We start from the raw sequence: 20689 nt of genomic DNA, 5'->3' as shown, positions 1-20689 counted from the left end.
AAGCTGAATATCCTTCAAAATTCCACTCTCAAGAAGCTGTTAGTTTCTACCAATAAAATGTTATATAAATAGCAAGTGTTGCAGTCAATTGACAAATGTAATAAATCCCTAGAGAATGTTTACTTTTTTGAAGGTGTGAAGAATCAAGCTGAGAGTTGGGCAGAAAAACATGTGACGTTGAACATGCCTTGTGCTATATGAACACTGATCATTTTTCAGTATGGGTAGCTGCATCTCTATGCTGGTTTCTGGAACTCTAGGTTTATTTACCTATGCTGCTGTGCCCCGAGTCATAGAATCATGGAAGATTAGGGTTGGAAGAGACCTCAGGAGGTCATCTAGTCCAACCCGCTGCTCAAAGCAGAACCACCACCAAATAATCATCCCAGCCAGGGCTTTGTCAAGCCGGGCCTTAAAAACCTCTAAGGATGGAGATTCCACCACCTCTCTAGGTAACCCATTCCAGTCCGTCACCACCCTCCTAGTGAAATAGAGTTTCCTAATATCCAACCTAGACCTCCCCCACTGCAACTTGAGACCATTTCTCCTTGTTCTGTCATCTGCCACCACTGAGAACAGCTGAGTTCCATCCTCTTTGGAACCCCCCTTCAGATAGTTGAAGGCTGCTATCAAATCCCCCCCCTCACTCTTCTCTTCTGTGGACTAAATAGCCCAGTTCCCTCAGCCTCTCCTCATAAGTCATGTGCCCCAACCCCCTAATCATTTTTGTTGCCCTCTGCTGGACTCTCTCCAATTTGTCTACATCCTTTCTGTAGTGGGGGGCCCAAAACTGGACGCAGTACTCCAGATGTGGCCTCACCAGTGTAGAATAGAGGGGAATAATCACTTCCCTTGATCTTCTGGCAATGCTCCTACTAATGCAGCTCTTGCCTTCTTGGCAACAAGGGCACACTGTTGACTCATATCCAACTTCTCATCCACTGTAATCCCCAGGTCCTTTTCTGCAGAACTGCCACTTAGCCAGTCGGTCCCCAGCCTGTAGCAGTGCATGGGATTCTTCCATCCTAAGTGCAGGACTCTGCACTTGTCCTTGTTGAACCTCATCAGATTTCTTTTAGCCCAATCCTTCAATTTGTCTAGGTCACTCTGGACCCTATCCCTACCCTCCAGTGTATCTACCTCTCACCCCAGCTTACTGTCATCCGCAAACTTTCTGAGGGTGCACTCCATCCCATCATCCAGCTCATTAATAAAGGTGTTGAACAAAACCGGCCCCAGGACCGACCCCCCCAGGGCACTCAGCTTGATACCGGCTGCCAACTAGACATCGAGCCATTTATCACTACCCATTGAGCCCAACAATCTAGCCAGCTTTCTATCCACCTTATAGTCCATTCATCCAATCCATACTTCTTTAACTTGCTGGCAAGAATACTGTGGGAGACCAAATCAAAAAGCTTTGCTAAAATCAAGGTATATCACGTCCATCGCTTTCCCCATATCCACAGAGCCAGTTATCTCATCATAGAAAGCAATCAGGTTGGTCAGGCATGACTTGCCTTTGGTGAATCCATGTTGACTGTTCCTGATCACCTTCCTCTCCTCCAAGTGCTGCAAAATGGATTCTTCGAGGACCTGCTCAATGATTTTTCCGGGGACTGAGGTGAGGCTGATCTGTCTGTAGTTCCCCGGATACTCCTTCTTCCCTTTTTTAAAGATGGGCACTACATTTGCCTTTTTCCAATTGTCTGGGACCTCCCCCGATCACCATGAGTTTTCAAATTTAATGGCCAATGGCACTGCAATCACATCAGCCAACTCTCTCAGCACCCTCAGATTTTAGATCCGACCCCATGGACTTGTGCATGTCCCACTTTTCTAAATAATCCTTAACCTGTTCGTTCACCACTGAGGGCTGCTCACCTCCTCCCCATACTGTGCTGCCCAGTGCAGCAGTTTTGGAGCTGACCTTGTCTGTGAAGACCGAGGCAAAAAAAGCATTGAGTACTTCAGCTTTCTCCACATCATCTGTCACTAAAAGCCTCCCCCATTCAGTAAGGTCCTACACTTTCCCTGACCACCTTCTTGTTGCTAACATACCTGTAGAAACCCTTCTTGTTATCCTTCACATCCCTTGCTAGCTTCAACTCCAATTGTGCTTTGGCCTGCCTGATTACACCCCTGCATGCTCTAGCAATATTTTTATACTCCTCCCTAGTCATCAGTCCAAGTTTCCACTTCTTGTAAGCCTCCTTTTTGTGTTTAAGCTCACCGAAGTTTTCTCTGTTAAGCCAACCTGGTTGCCTGCCATATTTGTTATTCTTTCTGCACATCAGGCTGGTTTGTTCCTGCACCCGGAGTAAGGCTTCTTTGAAATACAGCCAGCTCTCCTGGACTCCTTTCTCCCCCATATTAGCCTCCCAGGGGATCTTGCCCACCAGTTCCCTGAGGGAGTCAAAGTCTGATTTTTTGAAGTCCAGGGTCTATATTCTGCTGGTCTCATTTCTTCCTTTTGTCAGGAGCCTGAACTCAACCATCTCATGGTCATTGCTGCCCAGGTTGCCACCCACTTCTACTTCCTCTACTAATTCTTCTCTGTTTGTGAGCAGCAGATCAAGAGAGCACAGCCCCTCATTGGTTCCTCGAGCACTTGCATCAGGAAGTTGTCCCCAAAAACTCTCCAAAAACTTTCTGGATTGTCTGTGCACTTCTATATTGCTCTCGCAGCAGATGTGAGGGTGATTGAAGTCCCCCATGAGAACCAGGGCCTGTGATCTGGAAACTTCTGTTAGTTGTCCGAAGAAAGCCTCATCTACCTCATCCTCCTGGTCTGGTGGTCTATAGCACATGCCCATCATGACATCACCCATTTTGCTCTCGCCTCTAAACTTAACCCAGAGACTCTCAACAGGCTTTTCTCCAGTTTCATACTAGAGCTCTGAGCAATCATACTGCTCTCTTACATACAGTGCAACTCCTCTACCTTTTCTCCCCCGCCTGTCCTTCTTGAACAATTTATACCCATCCATGACAGTGCTCCAGTCATGTGTTACTGCACCCAGTCCACTCTTTATTTATCTGTCTCTACAGGGGGCCCATGTGAAGATGCATGAAAGAAGTTCTCTCCTTTGTGGGGCTTAAGAGATGTGAGGAATGTAGCGACTTTCTTGGCCAGCTTCCACTGGTAAGAATTTTCAATTTAAAGTTGGAAATTCTATCAAATGTAATGCCAGAATTTAAACCTTTGGCAGAACCTCTGGATGAGGGCAATGGAGTTACTGCCACCCGGGGACAAATCAATCTCTCTTTTGTGAAATTCCTGTATGGATGCACCCGTGAAAAAGGCTAATGAAATCCTAGGATGTATCAGGTGAGGTGTTTCCAGGAGAGACCAGACAAGTGTTAGTACTGTTATAGAAAGAACCGGTGAGCCCTCATCTGTAATACTGTGTACAATTCTGGTCTCCCATGTTTAAGAAAGATGAATTCAAACTGGAGCAGGTGCAGAGAAAGGTTTTCCTCAGATCATCCTAGTAGCCCATCTTATAGAAGGAGACTGAAAGACTTCACTTGTTTAGCCTAACCAAAAGACGGTTGATGGGAGATGTGATTGCTCTCTATAAATACCAGAGAGAGGAGTTATTTAAGTTAAGCACCAATGTTGACTCAAGAACAAATGGGTATAAACTGACCATCAACAAATTTAGGCTTGAAATTACACAAAGGTTTCTAACCATCCAAGGAGTAAAGTTCTGGAACAGCCTCCAAGGGGATCAGTAGGTGCAAAAAACCTAACTGGCTTAAAGACTGAGCTGAATAAGTTTATGAGGGCATGGTTGTGACATTCCCCAGGGCACAATCTGGACCGATGGACAGCTGTGCCCCTTCAGTTCTCGAACCTCGGGTGCTTTTTTACTCTTTTGCACAAGAATCACCTCCAGCTGATATTCAGGAGACACAAATTTGGTGTGTCCAGGAACCTTAAGCTGCTTCTTTGTCAAAATGTAGATCTTTTGCCCACTACCTCTCTTCTGCTGAAGAGTGGTCACTTAACCAGGTGGTGGGCCATTTGATTATGTTGACACCTCACTGAGGCATTGGCTAACCTTTTGTCTCTGGGCAGTTTGTTTGTGACTGACCTCCAGAATATGTTTGGACATATCCTGGGTAATATCATACAGTGGAATCTTATAACTTTTGCAGTGTTGCCACACATGTTTTACAGGACAGTAATGATCAGCAAATCATGAGTTTTCGAATGATAGCTTCACAGTAGACTTTGTACAAAATGTAATATAGTTTTGTAAAAGGGGTAATAATAGGGTACAGACTGTCACAATGGTATGCTGAGACTGCCTACAATAGCATTTAGCTGATCTGCGACTGATAGTAGCAAAAATCCCCCATGGCTGGTTATGGGACACTAGATGGGGAGGGCTCTGAGTTACTACAGAAACTTCTTTCCCAGGTTTCTGGCTGTTTGGGTCTTACCAAAATGCTCAGAGTCTAACTGATCACCATATTTGGGGTCAGGAAGGAATTTTCCCGTGGGTCAGATTGGCAGAGACCCGGGGTGGGGTGGGGTGTCACCTTCCTCTGCAGCATAGGGCATGGGCCACTTGCAGGTTTAAACTAGAGTAAAAGGTGGAATCTCTGTAGCTTTAAGCCTTTAAATCATAATTTGAGCACTTTAGTAACTCAGGCTAGGTCTACACTACGGGGGGGGGGGGAGGTCGACCTAAGATACGCAACTTCAGCTATGCGAATAGCGTAGCTGAAGTTGCATATTTTAGGTTGACTTACCTGGCTGTGAGGACGGCGGCGAGTCGACAACTGCCGCTCCACCACAGCGGAAGCGGAGTTGGCGGGGGAGTTCCAGAGTCGACAGCAGAGCGATCAGGGATCGATTTTATCGTGTCTACACTAGACGCGATAAATTGATCCCCGATAGATCGATCGCTATCCGGCGGGTAGTGAAGACGTGCCCTCAGCCAGAGGTTAGATTCTATTACAGAAGTGGGTGAGTGAGATTCTGTGGCCTGCAATGTGCAGGAGGTCAAACTAGATGTTGTCTCTTCTGGCCTTAAAGGCTGTGAGGTCCAATTTATCCTCAGAACTCTTCCACCACTATAGCTACAGGAGTAAATCTGGCCGAATACGTCCAGTGTCTTATAGTCCAAGCTGAGCAAATGCTGTTCCAATCTAATTAGTGATGGTTGTAAGAAGGGATCTCTGTAATAGCTGTCGATAAGATATGGAAAAAATCTAAGTCTTCTTATGGTGCCATAAAATGCTACACTCCATGACAGGATGAAATTCTGCAAACAGATCTTCACAGTATCCCTTGATTCCTATAATGGCCTTTCCCACTGTGTGCATGGAATCTCATTGTCATCACTGCTTCAGTTTATATCCAGTTTCTCTTCACAATGATAAGAGCCTAGCAACAAATAGAGAGTGAGAGATGTATAAATTTTGAAATGAAAGTTTAAATTCTGCAGCAGTATGGGATTACACAAAAACACAGGACCAAGAAAATCTAATTAAAAAAATAGAAAATTTTCAAGAAGGCGACCAAAGTGAAGAAACTCAGATTAAAGCTCAAACACCATCCTTCATTCCCCAATTAAGTGTTTTCTTTGGTTGAAACAGTACTTTATAAATGTGCATTAAGGAAGGGTAAAATGTGTAACTCTTTTACAGTGGGGAAAACATGCTGTCTTTCATTACATTTTTGGACTTCTGCAGTGTTTTATGCTTTAAAAATAACTACTTAGATTATATGTTTTTATGCATAACAATTCATCATTTGAAGTCTGGGTTTATTCAACAAATCTTTAAGGTCTGAAAGATTTACAGCATTTTTTAGAGAGAGAGAGAGAGAGAGAGAAGTGTAATAAACTAAATAGTTACTGTTTTCTTGAGTGATTGCTGCATAAAACATGCCTTTGAGAAAGAAAGGTTACCTTGATTTTGAGATACTATTTTGGCCTTTCCCATTATTGTTCTCAAAAGCCATCACTCTTTCTAATATATACAAACTAATGTATACACTAGATGCTCAACATATTATTTCTTCTTGCTTTGTACCTTGTAACATATAAACTACTGAGTATATACATGACTCTTGAAATGCTAAATGCAATCCAGTTGACTGAGACAGTTTTGCATTACTGCCTTCCTAGCAGACTATTAGTCAATGGGGGAGGGGGAGTCCTGTGATCTAAAATTCAAAAGCCTTGACACAGGGTAATTCTGATATTGCTGCAAAATTTTAGCAAAACAGCTTTTTGAAAGGCTTGCCAGCCATACTGTATGGGGAAAAAATTGAGGAAAAAAATGAAATGAAAATGGTAGGAAAACAAAAGTGAATAAAAATACATGCACGCACTCAGGGGCCCCAACAATTGTGAGTGTTTTTCTGAGCAAAACTGAGTTTAAAAAAGGAGAGCCAGGAAATGACTGCCCTCATAAAACAAACACTACATAAACGAGGACCATCTTTTCAGTTGGAATCCTTCCTCCACTTCCAGTCACCTTTTACATCCCTCCCATCCAGCCTTTTTGTTCTCAACGCCGTTGTTCTGCACCACTCGCCAATAACTATATTTCTGCTTTCGTTCTCTTGTCCTCCCTTCCCACAGCCTCTGCTTCTACCAAACCTTGTTCCTAAATATCCCTTTGGCATTTTTCCAACCGTCATCAAACCTTTTTCCATGCAATGTTTGCCAACATCTGGACCTCACTCCCTCTTCCTTATTTCCCAAATGACCACCCTCCCATTCAAGGCCAACACCTGAAAACTCATTTCTTTGAGGGGAACCACCCCCCCAAAAAACTGGAAATAATGCAGGAACCCTAAGAGACTGCCTGCTTACTATGAGTTCTAGGCATAGCAGCAAATGGGGTTTGTCTACCCAAGGTATACAATGTTGCCTATAGAAAGCAAAAGCATGCATATTCCAGGAGCATGTTGTGTTGTAACCATAAATTGCAGTTTATCAGTTTTCCCAGATTCTATCATGACTCCCATGTACTGAGCAAGTTATAGCTGCCTGCACAGAATGGATGTGGTAATATTTTGGGTGAGTAGTTTACTAATGCACTGAAAAACAGGAAGATGAATAACAGCATGTTATTTCCTTTCTGTGACAGAAAAGGATAGATATATTTCCATTTTTTACTGTTATTCCTGTTCTATTTTTGCTGTGGAATTGCATTTGATATTATAAATATTTTCTGTGCTGCTTTCAACAAAAATATACATTACAAGAAACTTATATTTAAGATGATTCCATTAACTGGATCACAGAATAAAATTCATACACATCTTCCAAAAGGCTTTAAAATAATTGGGAGTTTCACATGTGTAAATCAATTTGTCTCCCACTACTGGTGGTTTTTTATAACACTTCCTGCTTGTTTAACCTAATAGAGCCATGGCTCAATGCTCCAACATCCTTCCTCATGAGAGTAGTCCCACTGACTACAATGGAACTACTTGAATGAGTAAGTTTACTTATGTCCCAGTGCTGCAAAGATCTATTTATGTGCTTAACTTTGTGCACTATGAGTAGTCCCAAATGAATGGGATTATTCACAGTGTGTAAAGTTAAGTACATGAGTAAATCTCTGTAGGCTCAAACCTTCTATAGGTGAGGGTTACAGCCCCAGGACCCTTGCCAAAGAGTCCTCTGGGGCAGTTAGGGAATAAATTGAGGAATAAATGGATTATTTTAACATTTAATATTAAAACTTCCACTATCTCTAAAGTTTTATCATGCAGGCACCTGTGTCATCATCTAGTAGTATTACAAAGGGCCAAAGTCTACCTTCGTGTATGCATGCAAATCTCCTGGTTACTTCACTGGGAATAGTAAATGAGTATCCAACAGAAGAATTTGCTCCATAGATTGCAGGTCAACTCCAGCAGTGTTTGCAGGGCCTGAATATTTTTACTTAGTTTTATTTTGATATAATGGACATTTCTACAGTGCTCCTTACCGTAGTAGTAAGCACTATGGAAAGTGCCGCTGGGTAAAAAGTGAAGTTAGGCCATCATTTTTATTCTAGTTAATTAAAGAACAGCTGAAAATCCTGTTTTCCATTTTCAGCACATGGTTCCGATTACATCTGCTGAAAAACGAACCCTGGATTTGATCAAAGCATTCACCCTCTTTTTCTCCTGTAGCCCTTAGTTTCCATTTTGCCTTCTGAGCCAGTACAATGTCCTCTTTCATTTAACAAGGTGATTGAAGTGTAGCTTTAAAGATCAATTTTATTTTCACCAAGAGTAGGAGGTACAAGCTGAAAAGGGGAAGATAGGCGCACACAGTTATGTTTGTGTCAGTTGATGCAGCATTTCAGGACCATGGAAGAAGATGAGGGATTACTCACCATTGAAGACAGTTTTCCAGAGACATTTGTGCTTTCAGGCTTTGTACTCACTGAGATATGAACATCAATTTGCTCAATATGTGAAAGATATATGAGGGCATTTATATTTGTTACTGTATTAGGCAGATATTATGGACAACCTATTCCAGAAAGTAACTGAAATCTTTGTCTAAATAAATTAATTTCAGTACAACTCCCATTGCTTGTAACAGAGAGAAACCACAGCTTTTACTAAGATTTTGTCTGAATTTTTGGATATTGTTAGTGTTTTAAAGGAGCAAGGGAAAACTGTTGTCATATGCATCATAGAAATTGGAGATGGAAAAGACCTGCACTATTAGGTCATCTTGTACATCTTCTTGCCAATGCTGTGCGGAGAATTGGCTTGAATAGAACATGAGACAAAGAGCCAGATTGTACTGGTAAGGCACAGAACTATGGGAGGCCATTGCCACAAGAAGAATAATGCACTCCTCCTGGGGAGTGCAGCTGCTATGCCACGTCTGAGGAGAATGCAGTGTGCACTCCCCTCCATGTCTGGCCAGCTCTGCTCTGCCTCCTCCAGGCCTCTTTGGAGAGGCTAGTGGCCTTGGGTTATAGACCTATATAGTCGTTGCACTTGGGAGAGCACAAAGGCTGCAATTTGGTCAGTCACTGAACAGAGGGGTGCAAATGAGGAAAAGGCTCCGTGTGCCCAATCCTGATATAATCATACACGTTCGGCCACAGCTAACAAGATTCTGTCCTCCATTCAAGAGTACTCATCCCATATTGTACTCAGGGAAAATATCAGTTTCCCACTGATAAATAAAGTGAATTTCCTGCTCTCTATTCTGCAGGTCTTCATGAATAGTACAGATACCCAACACAGTCACCCCTAAGCTAAGGCTGCCCTGGACACCTTTAACATGTTTTGTTAACAAAGATATGAGGACCTTTTGCTCATAACTCCATAGGCAACAAGTAAAGGGAAAACAAACAGCTTGTGATAAGTAAATGGGACGTACGTACCTAATTCTATGCATCAAATAGAAAAACATTGATTTCATTGTACAGGCAAAGCCACTTAAGTGGGATGCAGTTAATCAGGACAGACACTTCAATGGGACAGCATTGGGAGAATGGATTCCATTTCTCTGGATTAAAATGTATTTGTGATTTGTTGTTTTAATAGAATGCTTGTTAACAACAAAGGCCTGTATGCGGGATGGCTGATAATCTCTTTTCCTGCATCAAACATGGACAGGGAGGTGCTAATTGTGTTTATTATGCAATATAAATGTAATGAACTGTGCATGTTCTTAAATAACATCAACTGCAACAGGCAAGACATATAATGAACTTTCTCTGGCCATGATGAAGGATCTTGAGGCACTGCAGAAACCTATTGCTGTTTCTCTTCAGACACTGATTAATTCTGTCTCTCCAAGAGCCAGATTGGTAAATCCAAACATAAACCAGGTAGCTTTTATCAAAACGGCTAATGAACATGAATCAGACACAGAAGTCCAGGTGCATAGACAGTGAATCAGCAGAAAGTTTCAGGTCTGAGTTCCATACGTCCTCTCAATGGCCAAGAGGGGTCCTAGGCCAAGATTTTCCAAAGTGACCAGTGGTTTTGAGTACCTCCATTTTTAGACTGCCATTTTGAGACACACTAAAAAGGCCTGATTTTCAGAGAGTGGGTGCAACACAGCATTTCTTTTTCTCTAACCATGGAGAGAACAGGTCACTTTTCTCCCTTTGTTCTATTGTTACTGGAAGGTGTTTTGACAGTCATGGGAGTTCATTGATCGGAGTTCTGCTAACTCAGCCTTTTCAAGGTGTCAGTCATGGCATTCTGCAGCATACCCTCTGATCTGTTTTGTGCCTGAATGTCCCCCCATGAGGTGTACCAGACACACCAATTGTAGCATCTGGGGGTTCAGCAGCACACAGCCCTGTGGAATCTAATATGGCTCAGTCCTGCTCACCTCTCTGATGCGTATAATCCTCATTGTAACCAACTAAACTACATGCAGGAATCAGGCTAACAGGACCGGGCCCATTGGTAGTGAGATTTCCTTCTGTGAGAGAAGTGTTCTGAACAGAGAACATTCTGTACCTGTATTAGTTGCTGTAATTATGTTATATTGGAAAATCAAAACCTTACAATATATTAGATATAGTCTGTGGGAAACTGTTACCAGACATGCTGAAGTGAAGTTCACTCCACCCTCTTTTCTACAGTTTATACGGAAGCCAAGCACAAGTGTTATATTAGGTGTTACTATAGCAAGTGTACTCATGTGACTAATTCTCAAACCTGGGTATCTAAAGGTAGGAGCCTAAATCAGCACTCAGGAGCCCATTACAAGTATTTAGGGGCCTAATTTTAGGTACCCAGGTTTCAAAATTGAAATCAAAATTGGCATATCTACAGCACCTTTCATATGGGGATTTCAAAGCCCCTTATAAATATTTGTTAAATTAATCTTCACAACATCCCTGAGAGGTAAATGTTGCACAGGGTAATCTGAGGCAATTAAGTGTCTTGTCCGAGATCAGCCACAGAATAGTGAAGAGAACCCAGGACTCTGAACAACCAGTCCCTGGCTCTAATTACAAGGTCATTTTCCACCTCATTTATACACCAGGAAGCTAAGATGCAGTGACCTAATATCAGAGACAAGGGACATGGACAATGATAATGTTAACATCCTTTTCCTGATTACACCCTAGAGAGGCACAGAAGCATATATGCTGTTGTTTACAATATGCACCATAGGCTCAAAGGGGAGAAAAACACCCTAATATGCAATCTGTGTTAGGGCACCTATAACTCAATGAACGTACCCAAAGACTTTGTTTGTTTGACTTCGTTTCTACCACTGAGTGCAGAATGTCGGTAGGCAAGGAACACCCGAAAATCCAGCCCTCTGCTATATCATAGGCTGCCCATAAAGTCTTCTAATCAAACAGTTCAGCATCTAAGTGTGAGATGGGGGAAATGTCTGCATACTCCTGGCTTCTTGAGTTTGTGTATTTCACTTTTATGACACAGCATTTCCCACAATGCAGCCAGCAAAGAAACAGATGGGAAATGAAATCAGCTGTCTCCAAGTTGTACAAATAAATATCTAGAAAGACAACTCTGGATTCTCAAGAACAATTAAGATATTTAATCTAAACATATATGAAAAACTAATCTGGGCTGCTTTACGGCAATCAGCCTTGTGCAGCAAGAGTGTGAAGGAAGCAAAATATCCTCTTCCCTCCCCTTCTGCTTTTTCAGTAGGCTCTCTCTCTCTCCTTCTTAGCTGGGCTCTGGGAAAATGTGGCAGTTCTCCTACTAACAAATCATATGAGTATTTTGTTTAGTCTCACTGGGCCTGGGGCAGCAATCAGGCCAGAAGAGAGCAGCCCAACATGATTACGATTTATGGTAACTCCTCAGTAATAAGCTGCAGTAAGCCCACTATAAGCTGTTGTTTTTTTAAAGGGTGACTTTGCTTTTAATTTAATGCACAGAGTAGCAAACTGTAGCATATTTTCAAGTTTTGCTTTAATAACTGCAACACATGGAACTGATATAGGGACTCCCGTGTTGATTTGCTATCAGAGAGCCACTCCCACACTAAAACACCAAATCCCCCCTGACTATACCTGAACTCTCAGAAGTAAGGGTCAGAATCCAACACAGACTAAGAGTCTTATTTGTCATTTATCCAGATAGGATAAAAACCTACATAAATCCTCATGCTTCCGTGTATATGCTAACTACTACTAACTGGTTATTCCATAATTATCTATTATGGGCTTTCACAGGTGAGCTGGTGAAAAGGGAGCCCTAGGTTCACGGTTGCTTGTCACTAGTTCATCTCCCAGCCCATGAATTGTAATAGGAGCATATGACAGGCACCAGGCCTGCTGGGGAATATAAGGGCAGCCTGAGGGGAAAGATTCAAAATTGATAGGAGGGCCTAATTTCTCTTAAAGGACCAGCTCAATCTGTAACACGGGAGTTATGTACCTTCCTCTGTCTAGTGCATCTAATATTGATTGTTGTCAGTCACAGTGTAGATGGACTACAGATCTGCATTCCCAGTTACAAAGTAGATAGTCCAGATGCAGCTGTGCTAAAGAAAGCCTGAGGAGGAAATGACCCATGGGGTATGTGTGTCAGGGGAGAGTATAATGAATGTGAAGTTCAACTTTTAAAGGGAATATTCCATCTTCTGAACCCCATGGATTTGCCTTCTGCAAAGCCCATTTATTTGGCCTAGGGAGAGACTTGGGTCTCATTGTGCTACTCTGAAACCTGTCATTGTGCTAATGGAGTCCAGAAACGATGCTGCTAACACCAAAGCATTCTGCATGACAGCCACTGGAAACTCCAAAACAAATGGATGTTGTCAGGTGTTCTTCTTTCAGCACACAGTGTAAACAGTTAAATTAAATGGAAGTAAAACAAGAAAGAGCAGAGGCCAGAAAATCAAAGCTACACTTTTACAGTGGGTTTCACAATAACTCCCCCCCCCCCTATTTTACAAACACATTTTGGATGCCAAAAAGACATGCCAACTTGAAGTTAGTGAGGCACATCTGAGGTCTCTCCCTCCATTAGCTGTCTGATTTTATGAATTTGATTCCCTGCTCCGGGGGAAAGGACTTGAGCAATTGACTATTCATATCTCATTTAGGCTGGCTGGAGGCTTTCTGTTCTTTTATTACATGTGATTTAATCATAACACACTTACCCCTTCTCCCACCAAGAACTAGTTGCCAAATAGAAATTATTCCACACCCAGTTCTTTACCAATTACAACTAGAGTGGAAAATTGCTATTCAACCATTAAATAAAAGCACTTTGAAGGCCTCCAAACTTACTAATATAAAATGCTTCAATAAATATTATTGACAAAAGTGCATTTTAAATTATGGCTATATTTCTTTGTCTGCTAGTGTTTATAATTAATTGGTTTTTATTGTAGCACATAATTATTTTATTGCCTTAGACTAGGAGAGACAATGGGTAGAATACTGATCCTATTGAAGTCAACCACAAAACTCCCATTGGCTTCAATGGGGCTGGGATTTCACCCAAGCATTTTTAAAAGTTCTTAGGAGCACATAGATTTGAAATTGGGAGTCTCCACTGCTAAGCAGATGGACAACAAGCTCCAGGTGCAGTGTGCTGGAGCAGCTGGGAAGTGATTATGAAGGATGTGGTGAATGTTCTGGCTATGATGCATTTATTCCAAACTTGGTATAAACATATTTTACATCAATTTCTTCCATAATATTTGCACATGTGAAGCTTTTCACCTAAGAAACCAGGAAAAGATGAACAATGCACACAGTTACTAAGCTCCTGAAGTCAAGGCACTCAGTGAAGCACATAATTGAGAGTTTCATTGATCATGTCTGCCTTGCATGAGTATCCATACAGCACTAACTCCCACAGCCCTGTCCCAGCATTCACTGGATTCAGAGTAAGACCCCAGGAAGGATTCTCTGGAAGCAGTCTCTGGTTATTTCAAAGTTCAGGGAAGAAATGTTGAGGCCCAATCCAGAATCCACTGAAGTTAGTGGTGGCAGATCAATGGAGGTAACATAATTGGGACAGAACAAGAGTGATGTTTGAAGAGGGCTGTAAGGCAACACAACAGAGGCGTCCTGCTCAGTAAATAGTGAGTGCATTTTATCAGTGGATTGTTTCCAAAGGCCATGTTTGTGTGTGATCTTCTCAGCACCCACGAGAAGGAGGGTTGGCAGAGTAAACAGGAGATCTCCACTGACAAATAGGTGCAGCAGTATTGCTGTTAAAGTTTCCATCCCCTGAATCACTTTCTACTGAGTCTGTACTGAACCACTGCTCCACTTAACCACTCTTAAGAGGACACTGTGCTTCTGGAGATTCTGTGTTTCAGATGAATTGCAAATCTTTGGTCCTGACTACTTGTGGCCATTTCGAACCAAATATTTAAAGATGACAGCTTGAGGCCTCTGTGTGATAAATTGTTCTTAAAATTGTCTGCCTTCATGTGTGTACAGTTATTGCAGATGCAGATCTTAAACTTGTGCATGCAAAGTGCTAGTTAAGTGCCTACCTAGCCAGTTTTGCAGACAGTTGTGATAGTTGCATGTGCAAACACTGGGTAACAAATTATGCACAAACTCAAGGCAGTTTCTTTTAAAAGTAGGCCTTATACATTTTATACTAGTTACTTGTTCGTTCACAAGATCGGGGGAGCTAACCCTAGTGATCTGGCCAAATTCTAACTTGCAAAATTATGTTCTGCCTACCTAAATTCCCCGCTGTAGCTTCACTAGCAAATGGTTTTCATCTTAACTTTCTGTTTCACGTGTGTGTGTGTGTGTGTGTGTGTGTTGTTATGCACTGTTAAACAATTGTCATGTTCTACCCCAGAACTAACTGCATTTCACTGATGACCAGTATGAATTGTCATTTTATCTTATTAGTAAAGTGCGTTAGGGTGTAATGTCTGTGTTCCTAGGCTACCATTATTACGATTTTATTTCATTACAAATGTATAATAGTCATTGGCTCAGGGAACATCCCCAGAAGCTGCTTGTTCCTTCCCCTCATCTCTTTCTCAACTTTTTGTTGCTCAATTTGTTAGCAAGATTGCTCCAGTACATGAGCATAGTTAGCTGTGTCCATGAGCATACCGAACCTGGCAATTTAGGGGAGATGGGGGGCCACAATGGCCAGTTTTCTGTCTGCATCTCACACTAGCATACTAAAATATGAGCACATTGTGAAATGAAAATTAAATATGGCTGTAAAACTAGCTTAGTCATGCCCTGACGGTGGTTGTCTACATCTGCTGATTACAGACTGAAAGGCCTCAGCTTGAGCCTTTGAAGACTTTGTAAGGATTTTGTGAGATCTTGTGATATAAACTCTATTCCCTAAAGTGCAGGAGCAAGGCCAAAACTTGAAAACGTTGTCTTAGTGAAGACATCATTGCAGTCAGTGAGTAAAGAAGTGAGTTATAACTTCAGGATTCGGCAAAAAGTGTTTGTCTTCCAAAAACCTGTTAGTTTCATATACATATTGTAGCATGTGCATCATAACTGTGATGTTCTTCTGAGTACAAATGCCAAAACTATCCAGAGAGCTGACTTTAAATCAAATACCTCTTTGTCAAACAAATCTCTTCTTTGATACATGTAAGGAGACTCGTTCTCCTACAGTGAGCTTAAATGTGAGTTAAGGAACATTCTTTGTCTGAGGAACAAGAGTAGTTGCTGCTTTTCTGGTGCCAGAAGCTGACACTTCCAATGCAGCTTCCATGGTGCTGTAGTGTTAGAGCTAGTCTGGAATATGTTTTTATGGCTGGAAGTCTACCTGGACTAGCAACCACAGATCGTATCTTCATATACACTGTACTGCTCAGGCAGTGCAGTGGGGCTCGGGGAGTAAAGACCATCCACGGCTGGAGTCCTTGGAACCTACTTTCTCCCCACAGAATATGAGTAAGTCACATTAATTTCAATATCCCCTTTTAGCTCAGACTCCACTTGGGCTTTCCTGTCCATATATTGTAAAAAATCAAGTATGCTGACGATGGTGAGTCCAGTGATAATGGTAATTATATATTACAAATACGGGAGATACTTGTATGAAAAGAGGGCAACATTTTAATTCATAGTATTAGGCAAAAGAGAGAGACCATTAAATAATATTAAAATGTTAATCACAGCATTATCATTACTTCCTCATTACAGAAAGTCTGGAAAATCATGTTATAATTCATTTGATAAAAAGATTCTCCATTTTGAAGTAAAGGTGGTGGAGGGATTCTAACAATTCAGTGTTAAATCTTGTGTGAGAAATGCATTATGGAGCAGAGAGAGATTTTCTAAGTACTAGCCAACAGTGGATTCTTCAAGCCCAAAGGGAGAACAGATGTTTTAGCACCTGTACTTAGTTCTATCAAAAAATAATTCAGATTTGGATACTCCACTCTGAATCAGTTTGTATTTCTTTTTTTAAAATGTCTGCTCCTCCTTTAAATTGTATGTATAGCCAGGAAAAAAATGACATTAGTATTATGTCATAGGTGTGCATAGTGCTTACAGAAAAATATTAAAAATTATCTCTCTGTCTGCAGAGGTTGACAATCTAAAGTTAGACAAGTGATGTCATAAAACTAACAGATATGGGGAGAGCACCTGGGCAGATAAAAGGAGGAGGAATACAGCCCTTCAGAAGTGAGCGGTTAAAGCTGGTTGCATTGTAGATGCATTACTAGTTCCTGCTTTTGTTTACTTATAAAATATATAAGTATCACTATAGGAAATGAAATGTGTTTCAGTGCAGGGTTATAGATAATAAGCATTGTGGGAGATGTGAGTTTTAGGGCAGGAGATGAGCTTGTTGTGGGTGGTGCTTTTGGAGCACAAAATCAGGGAGCAAAAAAGGGTAAGAGACAGCATGGACTTTGTCCCTTGCTAACTGTACCTCTGTTCTCCCTAGAGGCCAGACTGTGTCATACCTTTTTCTCATACTGGATAGTACCTTACTCCATGAGTAGTTTCATTGAGCTCAATGGACTTTTGTGAACAAGATTTTACTCAATGTCAATAGCAGCAGCACAGCCTGGCCCTATGTGTTCCGCAATTCTACTTACCACTGAAAAGAAGACTTCCCACCACCACCACCCCACACACTTTTAGCATTATAAAGCCCAATATCTTCAGAAGAACAAGCTGCCATCTGTTCTTCCTAATGAATCTGAAACAAAATTGCCAGATGAGTTCTGATTCCAGAATCTTTTTGGTGATCACCAGGGAGGATGTATTGTATGAAGCAAACACAGCTTCAGTGTTCACATATCAAGTTGTCCCTGCAGCACTAACAGTTGGAGAAACATTTTTGGAATAATAAAAGGATCAAATTTGATCAATTACCATCAAGATAATATTTATATAGAACCCTTTTCTGGCTATCTCCATATTCTAAGAAAGCACCGTTAGACAATTGCATACACATTGAAAACACAAGACCAAATTTTACAGTGTCTACACATTTTAAACAAGCAAACTCCAAATGGCACATTAAGTGGAATAGCAACAATTCATTCGGTTTCCATTATGTAGCTGTCATGTTGGAGATTTATACACATAACTAGGAAGCTCTTTAATTGGGTACACTTGAGGCAAGATCCTACAGTCCCTATTGAGACAAAACTTTCCCCTTTAGGTGAATTACAGTTTCTAGATTCTCTGTGGCCTAACTTAGACTTAGATGCACTAAGGCCTGGTCTACGCTTAAAACTTAGATTGATATAATACGGGGCTCAGGAGGTGTAGTTAAGCCAACCTAACCCTGAATGTAGATGTGGCTAGGTCGACAGAAGCATTCTTCTCTTATTGCTTGGGGAGATAGTTACTACAGCGATGAAAGAAGTCCTTGCATTGCTGTAGTGTGCATCTATGACACTGGGTTACAACCAGGTTACCCTGTAGTGTAGACAAATCCTTAGACTTGCTTACATGAGAGTCTGACTCTCAACCCTGTCTCATACTGAGGAATATCAGCTTAGACTCACCTCTGATTTGGTCCATTGTGGGAGGGAGTTTTGCCTGAGTAGGCGCAGTGGGACTATGCACATTTCACTGGGACTATTCCCCTCAATAAAGCACTACCCTGTGTGAGCAAAGGTTGAAGAACTGGGCCCTAAGATCCACTTAGCCTCACACCTACTTACCAGCACATAATTCACCTTTCCTTTACACATTGCCTCTGAATTCAGTCAACTGAATCTAACTGGTTGCAGGAATGGTGCCAGGGTTTTTGGCACCGTAGGCGGGGGTCCTTCCGCGCTCCCGGTCGTCGTCGGCAATTCTGCAGCGGGGTGGTCCTTCCACGCTCCCGGTCTTTGGGGCACTTCAGCGGCGGGTCCCGGAGCGAGTGAAGGACCCGCCGCAGAATTGCCACCGAAGACCCGGAGCATGGAAGGACCCCCCGCCGCTGAGGGCAGCAAAATGCCACCCCCCCCCCAAATCCTGGGGCCCTAGGCAACCACCTAGGTTGCCTAAATGGAAGTGCTGGCCCTGACTGGTTGTAAGAATCAATCTGTGATGATGTAACTAACATGCTGAAGGACCAGCATAGAGGAGTGTAGCAAGAAAAGCAAGGAACAGGAGGGTGCAAGAAGGGGTAAATTAAATTGCTCCCACCCTTACACATTTTAGGCATGTCTAAGGTAGTCCATCTGGGGGAAAGGAGTTTTACCCACGCCATCTATCAAAGCCTCTGAATTTGGCATGATATGTTTTCCCATTGAAGTCAATGGGAATTTTACCTACTCATGCAGAATTTGGTCTCTTTAAGTACCAATAAAAACTGAGTATAACCCTTGCTTGCCTATGGACAGACAAAAGCACAGAGAGAGGACAGTGTAAGATACAACGGTTTCTAAACAAGCACAAGACAGTTTACTTTACTGACAGATAAAGATAAACAGGAGGAGGCAGCTGTAAAAAGAATTCCCGTTGGCCATTGACCTGGCAATGTGCAGTTTTCCACAAACCAAATGCAAATCAGACAAATAAAACAAAATATTTAGATGCTGCAACACAACTTCCTTGAGGATTCTGCCAATTATTTTAGAGGCAAATAGGCATAAGATACGTGAGATGGAAAATGCCATGTTTTTCTGGGCTGAGATTACATATATTATGGACATAATATACAGACATATTTTCTTTGTCAAATTAGATTAGAATAGAAGAGCTCTTGACTATTTATGTTTGCACAAAACAATTGAATAGACATTCTAATCCACTTTCCTGTATTAAAATGAAAACTATGCAAAGTTATGGAACTCATCAACTCCTTTGGTATGTCAAATTACTTTAACAAGCTAAGAAGGGTATTATTATTTTATTATGTATATGATGTCAACAGATCATGGTACCATCTTAAGAAAAGTAACAGTCTCTCCCTCTATCACAAAGATTAGAAGGCCAGAAACAAATTTGATAAGAACGATAGACAAGAGATGGGCAGAAGATAAAGCCACTGACAAATGGCAGCAATCCATGTAAAATGGAGCTCAGATCCTAACCACACTCTACTTTTGGTTTGTGAAACTCAAACCTGACCAGCAAATTATCACACATGCAGCATGCACCTATAATCTGGGGTTCTGATTGAGATCCAAAACAGAAGAGATCTATTTTCCTAGGTTTAGCTCAGACAGCTGCAGCCTGAAATGGTGAAAATGTTCAAATGATCTTACAAGACTGTCTCCCTTTAAAGCAAAAATCTTGTAAGAATTTGGTGCTGTTGAGTCCACATCCAAACCTGAACCCTACCCGATATTTACCTTGTACCCAAAACCTAAATCTAATTTTAATCCAAATATAGTTCTGATCTTGATTTATTAATAATAAAACACATTTTTCTTCTGTATAGTATTACTCCCAGATTTCAACCACATTAACACCCAGACTCAGGATACAAGCAAACCTACTAAAAAACAAATAACACTTAAAAAGTCAGTAGGAAACACAGATACATTCTGTATTTCTACAGATCCCTAGAGAGAAGCTTCACCTTCACCAAACTGTCATATCAGCAGTGATCAGAAACCCCCATAAAGCCCTAGTGAAAATTTGAAGGGAGGAAAATACTGCAACAGGCTCTGAAACAATAAACATCCAAAAGTGAGGAAGATTAATGGAATAAATTGGGCAGGAAGTAAAGTGGCTGCAGAAACAGCCTCACAAGGAGTGAAGGACTCACTTGGCCAGGTTTTCAAACAGACCAATGACTAGAATTACAGGCAAAGATTTGTGTGCACCGTTACTACAATTGTATGTGCCAATAAGCTATCTGCTAGTGCGAATAGCCACACTGGGTATATCGACACTGCAAAGTAAAACCCAGTGCTGCGAGTCTCAAAGCCTGGGTCAACTGACTCAGGCTCATGCTATGGGCTAAAAATAGCAGTGTAGGCATTCCCACTTGGGCTGGGTTGTGAAGCCTGGCAAGGGTGGCGCATCTCAGAGCCCGGGCTCTGAGACCAAGTGTGAACATCTACACTGCTATTTTTAGCCCCATAGCACAAACCTGAGTCATTTGACCAGGACTCTGAGAATTTCTGTTGCAGGTTTTTTTTTTTTGCCACTGTAGATGTACCCTTAGGGCATGTCTACACTTACCTCCAGAGCGATCAATCCAGCAGGGGTCGATTTATCACATCTAGTGAAGACGCGATAAATCAACCGCCAAGTGCTCTCCCATCAACTCCGGTACTCCATCAGAGCAAGAAGCATAGGCGGAGTCGACGGGGTAGCAGCAGCAGTTGAC

The sequence above is a fragment of the Malaclemys terrapin genome, chromosome 6, assembly GCF_027887155.1.
Source record: "Malaclemys terrapin pileata isolate rMalTer1 chromosome 6, rMalTer1.hap1, whole genome shotgun sequence".
NCBI classification, from domain to species: Eukaryota; Metazoa; Chordata; order Testudines; family Emydidae; genus Malaclemys; species Malaclemys terrapin.
The sequence above is the reverse complement of the archived record's forward strand: the minus strand, read 5'-3'. Positions refer to the sequence as shown.